Raw genomic sequence first — 6853 nt, forward strand, 5'->3', positions numbered from 1 at the left:
TTATGGAAGACACAACCAACAATGCAGAATTTTCAGTGCCTCTGTGTTGTGCAGGTGCAGAACAGTTTTTATGCTCTGGGTGAATTCACATGAATTTGTGTTTGCAGCTCTGAATGTGAATAAGTTATATATATCTGTGCTGTGTGTTTCTGGCAGGTACAAGATAGACATTGGATAAATTAGTGTTTGCAGTATTTTTTTCCTGAAAACAAATTGTATGTTTTGGAGAATTTTAAGCTTTAAGTTCTGTTTAAAGGTAATATTTTCTTCTTTTTTTCTCTAGGTGGAGTCTAATCCAGGTTTTGTATCTTTGTATGTACTTTGATTTTTTTGTATGCACTTTTGTATGTACTTTGATTTTTATCAAAGTATCATGCTTTAGAAACTGCAGTTGTCATAGTAAGTAAAATCCTTTTATGTAGAAGTCTATGATCTTGTACAAAAGGTCCTTTATGAAAATTATCCATTATTTGAGTTTTTGTAAATCACCTATGCTTTGCATTAAGTATGTAATGGTGGAATTTAGTCTAAGATTTCTGCAGAATATAAAATATAGAATATAAAAATATCTGTGACAGAGTCTGCTCTAATCATGGAATGTATGTCTTCCTAATAATACAGTGTATTTGAAAAACAGTTATATGATGTTCTCTTATGTCTGAATGCATAATAAATGTAATTGACTTACAGAATAATAATTTGTGTTTAGTTAGGCATGTATTCATCACCAATTTGTTCATTTGTAGGTATTCCTAAAATCACCATTGTGGAGATCACCTTAGTTTCTGGTTTAGGTTGTTAGTTTAAACATTTGTCATTAACCTGCATGGTATTTCGTTATGTTAGGTACAAAGTATTTGGCTATGTTAGGTACAAAGTTTTTTTCAGCCGATTTGAGAGGTAAAATTGATTTTGAAATTCCCTTATTTCATGTGATAATATTGCAAAAATTATGTTAATTCACCCACAGTTATCTGCTATTTTTACTTTTAAGAAGTTCCGTCCTGAAAACAAAAATTTACTAGAGCTGGAGGACTATTTCTGTGATACAACATGCTAAAGTTAGAAGCTGGGGATTGCAGTTTTGTCTTCACTTGTAAAGGGATATAGTTTTGTTTTTATGTAAGTTTGAGACTGCAGTTTCTGTCTAACGAAACTTTAAATCAGATTTTATTTTTACCAGCTGGTTGCATATTTGCAAAATTGAGCCAAATGAAGTATTTTAAAAATATCAGCCAATTTTGAGAATTTACGATGTCAGGATGTTCTTACCTTAAATTTCAGTAACCAGAAAGGGAATGAATCTGGCATCATGCAACTTTGTGATTCTCCAGATCTATTGCTGAAAATTATTTGTGTAGGTTTAATAGAAAAAAAAAAAAAAAGAAAAATAAAATGTGATCTTTTCTGTGCTATTTGGTGTCAATGGCATCTTTCTAGATTAAAAAAAAATAATATTGGCAAAATGATAACCCTTTAAGTGGGAAAAATGTGCATGTTATTTTAACCAGAAATTTTGTTGTGTTTTTCACTTGTTTGGGTTTTTAAAATTTTTCCTCCTTTCTCTCACAAAATCTAGCACAGATAGGCTGGGTTTAATCAATGACTGGAAGTGCCTGGCTCATTCTGCTGGCTATTGAGTGAGTTTCAGTTTGTAAGCTATTTGCCTGATTTTGGAAGAGGTGCACAATTGCTTTAACAATTGCACAATTGCTACGTGCACAATTCCTTTAACAAATACAGTATTTTCCCCCCTACTTTCACAGTTTTTGGGAGACACAGCTGCTGTCCACATTTGGAAGGGTGCAGAGCTGGAGCTACTGTGTTGCCACATCCTGAGTTAAGAGTTCATTTATGGGGACAAATAAGCTTGTGCCCCCATAATAATTTGAATTATTTTATGAGGTAATACTTTTCTTTATCTTCTTATGGTTATATTTTTTAAAATGGAACCTAAAGTCATATCGACCTAGAGTACAAAATCTTTAACATGATTATTTCAATAAGACTATGTGTGTGTGTGTGTGTGTGTGCATGAGGTTGTTAGAATGGAAGTCTTCAATATGCAAGTACGCTTGCTACCAGTAAATTTTGTTTTATTTCATCCTGTCATGCTGGGAGTGAGTGTTGAAAGACGAACAGGCAAGTGTTGCTCAGGCAGAGGGGAGAAGCACGTCATCCAGCCCCCAGAATAGCATCGGCAGTAAATACGGTCATGCTGTTCCTCCCCGAGATAGACCCAGATCACATTCGTAGCACCCACCGGGTCTGCTGCTTACCAGACCTTCAGGCCTTTGATGAAACATTTACAAATGCAGCTGCAGTTCAGAGGGATCTTCTGCCAGCATTGAAGTAGCTGACATCAAGAAAATGGGAGGAAACGGGATCACAAGGCATGGAGTTCAAACAAAACGCAGTTTAGGGGGAATACAAATTTAATCACAGTATGAAAACGCTGTCCAAGATATGAACCCTGTACTTGTTAAAACTCCCGTTTCGTGTTAGCTTGTTTCCCAGTGACTTAGAACTGCTAAAGCATGAAGCTTTTGTAGAGGAGGAAAGGTGAACTGAAAAATAGCTCTTTGTTCAACTGTCTTGGGTCACATAGAGTGTCAAAACTGGAATTAAAATGTATTTTAAAGTGAAATCAGAGAGAAGCTGAGATTAAAAATTTTTTTCCAGTTTCAGTAATTTCTCACTTTGTGCAATATATTGAAATGAAGTTAGATAGCCCTGGAGGTCTATGGCAGTGGCCTATTTAGCACGTTGGAGGCGAAATTTTAATTATTCAAGGGCAAGAATTAAACCCTGTCAATTTCTTCATCTTGAAAAGATAGATTATCCCACTGGGCCAAAAGAATATTCTTACTGCCTTGTCCCAAAGCTCTGTTCATATTGACTCAAGTTAATATAGCTGCTGTGCTTTTATAATATTTGTATTTTGCTCTGAGGACTGTAACATCCCTGTCAACTTCTGCCTTTGTGTTCTGCCCCATGCACTTGACGGGACACTACAGGAATTAAGCCAAGGCACCATGTCTTCCTCCACCCCCCACCAGTTTGCACGTCTCTGTAAAATTTGAAAAGCTCGTTTCAGCTTCTGCAGCTTCTCTCCTCTGGCTTTGCCCCCGCACCGGTGCATTAGCTCGGGTGTTAGTGCAGAGGGTTTGTTATTTCAGACACATACCATCGCCTGCTGCCCTCACTTCTCCCCTGAGCTCGCACAGGGCACAGGGACAACTTCATACTTTCATTTGTATCAGTTACACACATGGGATTTAAATTCATCCCTCTCTCTGTATAGAGCTTTTTTTTTTTTTTCTCTCTTTCCAGATAACTCAATAAATGCTAAATTGCAAGTATTCCTGCTTTCAGCTGGCACTAATATCCTACCTCTGTTTTTCTTAAGAAAATCTCATTGGGATTTCTTTAAATGTGACAGGGGAAGTGTGATTTCAGAGCAGTAGCTCTGGTATTTGTTCTCTATTTGTGAGTGACGTTATGCAGTTGAGAAAAAATCACGCCAGCATGTTTCAGTCAGTGCCAAGAGAACATAGACAGTGATTCAATGCCCAGATCTTTTGCTGCCCAAAACTGTATCTTGTCCTATTTTTACTTTCACAAATGAGGGTCTTGCTTATTGAGAGAGGTTAGGTGAATGTTATGTTTTCATGCTATTTGATAGTGATTTTAATCAGCTGTTTTATAGTCTGCTGTTCTTTTATTTCAAGCAATAAGAATTAATTAGTTTTCAAAATTCAGTAAATGTACAGTAAATTGATGTATCATAATTGACCACTATGATTTCCTTGTTGTTTCTGCTGTACTGTAATTTGAAAACACAATGCAATAGTGATGCATAAATTATGTGATTTAGATTGAGGGGGAAAAAAGTCTTAGCAAAAGAAAATACTCTACCTAAACTCCATCCTTGCTGCTGTGCTGGTGCAGGGTCCTTTGGGACAGATGATGATCTAAGCTTTTCAAAACACCTTTTTTTTCTTCTGTCAAACACAGATGTCTGACATGAAGTGAGATTTCAAGGAGTCCAATTGAAATATTTTGCATGTTACTGTTTAAGTTTTAGTCCAGCTTGCACAAATGTAGTGAGCAAACAGCAAGAACTAAGGCTGAAGAAACAAGAATTTCCTTATTTAAATAAGAGCTATATTTCTATGTTGTCACTGTAATTAATGTTGTTAAAAGAAGTGGATCTTCCTTAGTGGCCTAATTTTTTTACTTGTCAATCACAAGGTGTGGAAGTACATGATTATGCTTTAAAGCATCTTAAAGCTATTTTTCTGAGCAGTTTGCTGGGAAAATATTAAATGTTTAAACTTACTTACTAATTAATTTATCAAAGTGTTCACATTTCCAATAGAAAGTGTAACAAGTTTTTTTAGAAATTTTTGAAAATTATTAAAGTTTGGGTTTCTTTCAGGCATGGAAAGAATCTGATTTCTATAATTTTTCAGGAAAGATTTTAAAAAATGTTTTCCAGTCAAAAAATTAGAAAGTACCACGAGACTTCAAATGATATTTAACAAAATTGTATTTAACTCCTTAAGGCTTTCTGTGTTTTGGTGTCATCTAGTTACTGGATATTTATATTTTACAGTGTGATTGTAATAGAATTTGAACTGGTCTAAGAGCTGGTACAGGATCTACTGAAGCCAGTAAAAATCACCACTCCAACTTTGGTGGACTTTGCTTTGGCATCTGTCCAATCTATTTTACAAGGTCAAAGTTGTGCACTCTGGTTTTGGCCACAGGCAATAATAATAGCTGGAAGCTGGAGTATTTCTTACATTCATTGTTTGTGTTGTGGTAATATGTGAATTTTAATGGGCAACCAAAAGCCAGTCTGCCAGACAGTGCTGTGCAAACAAAATGTCATCACTGTTAGATTAAAACCAGAATAAAAATCAACACCTGGATGGTATGCACGGGGATACAAAGTTTTCACTGTTTTGTGGGTTACTCGTCTAAATTAGTGTGAGGGAAGAAGAAACATGTGAAGTGATGACACAGAATGGTTCCTAAAAGCTTGGTAATGATCCAGGTTTGTGAGCTAGCATATTACACATGTGCACGGAGACAACAAACATGGGCAAGTATAAAAAGGTTTTAAATTGTTTGAATTTGGCTGATATGGTAGATTTTATAGTAAAGATGCTGTTTACATAAAACTTTGAGGAGGGATAGACTCGATACAGCTTTAATGTTAATACCTATATTTATGGCTAAGAAACTGCATTTTTTTCACCTTATGAAAATATATTAAAACTCTTTCTGTGTGTGCGTTAAAAGCCTAATATTTCAGGAAAATTCATTCCAATCATCAAAACTCTTGAGATTTACATATAATTAGAACAATTAATATTTTTGTTACATCAAAATTACTAGTAACTATTTTGAAATAGGCTTACTATAAATGCTAAATAAAATTCTAAAAAAAAGTTATATAAAAATTAATTATTAAACAGTATTTCTGAAGCATTTATATATGAAACTCCTGCATGGAACAGGAATACTGTAGTATTTAGGGAAAATTTGGCAGAATTTTGTGGTGAAATTCCCTAAAAAACCCTAGTATTATATGTTAAGTAACTCTGAAAGTGACTAAATAAATTCTATTATAAGTTTATTTTTTCGAATGTAGAATGGTAACTGATAAGTTATATTTCCTGAGAACATGAATCAGCTATCTACAATTGCCATCACTCCATGGTTTTATATGCAGTTAAATTAGGGCACAGATAGTCTCAGCTGTGACTATCAAGGCATAATGCTGCTCTCACTCTTTCTATGTAGTTGCATATCTAATTTTTCAGTCAAGTTAAAGAATGTTCTTGTGCATTCTTGTGTCAGCATTAAGTCTCAGCTGTGTACCTGAGTTCAGTGTTCTGTTGTTTTGACTCATATCATCACCAGCAAAGCAGCATCTGCCAGTGGAACTTAGTCAATAACCATTGATGACAGAAGGCCCAGAACAGAACCTGCCTTACTTTCCCAACGAGTATTAACTCCTGCAGCACTGTCAATTAGGCTGGTTCTGCACTTGGAGCTGAACCAGTGCATCTGTTAATGATTCATAAACAGAATCCAGCTAATTTTCAGCTATAATGGCTCTGGCTGCATAGAGGAAAAAAAAAAAAAAACAGATTTTTTTTCCTCCCTGTAGTCTAATACATTTGGGTTTCAATATGCACAATGAATTGATCTGGTAAGAAAAAAAAAATTGTTTTTTAAACTTGCATCAATTACTTTAATGACACATCTGACCTATGTGTTTTCTTGTTAATGACATGGAGCGAAAGAGGAAGTAAAGAAGTAAACTGATTACCAGAATTCTGATTTCCAGATCTTTCACCCATTTTATATAACTGTTTATCAAAATGGTTTTTTTTATTTTTAGCATTAGCTGTAAATGTTATTTTCTTTCCATGATGTAAAAATATGTGCATTAAAAAAACTTGTGGAGGGGTGTGCATAAATACATATATTTTTGTAAACATATATAGGATGCTAAAAAAGGCCCAAGAGAGGCCATGCAGAGAAACAGGGCAAGAACATCAGTGTGGTAGGAAAAATGATTGATAACACAGAGCTAGGGGTCTGCTTGAAGCCACAAGCTGCCAAGATACCAGTCAGATTTGCATTTTTTCTGCTTGTGTATTTATGGCACAAATTAAATATGCCTTAAGGAGACTTTTATTTTAGTTGTGCAAAGCCTTGTGTAAATGCTTGTGGAACAAGATGTTCCAGGTTGTGCTGAGCTTTTTCATGATCTGGCCCTTTTGCTTGCTTTTCTGTGGGTATGAGAAGGTAGAGAGGCAAACATAGGTGGATG

At 35.1% G+C, this 6853-nt stretch overlaps 1 long non-coding RNA gene across 1 annotated transcript; it reads left to right on the top strand.

Moving 5' to 3' along the window:
* The first annotated feature begins 281 nt into the window (after nucleotides 1-281).
* Nucleotides 282-2769, top strand: LOC119698041. Its single transcript, XR_005256042.1, has 3 exons — nucleotides 282-399; nucleotides 1580-1640; nucleotides 1767-2769. It is a non-coding gene; the product is annotated as an uncharacterized LOC119698041 (long non-coding RNA).
* The last annotated feature ends 4084 nt before the right edge of the window (nucleotides 2770-6853 follow it).

Source organism: Motacilla alba, chromosome 2 (genome assembly GCF_015832195.1).
Source record: "Motacilla alba alba isolate MOTALB_02 chromosome 2, Motacilla_alba_V1.0_pri, whole genome shotgun sequence".
Classification (NCBI taxonomy): Eukaryota; Metazoa; Chordata; class Aves; order Passeriformes; family Motacillidae; genus Motacilla; species Motacilla alba.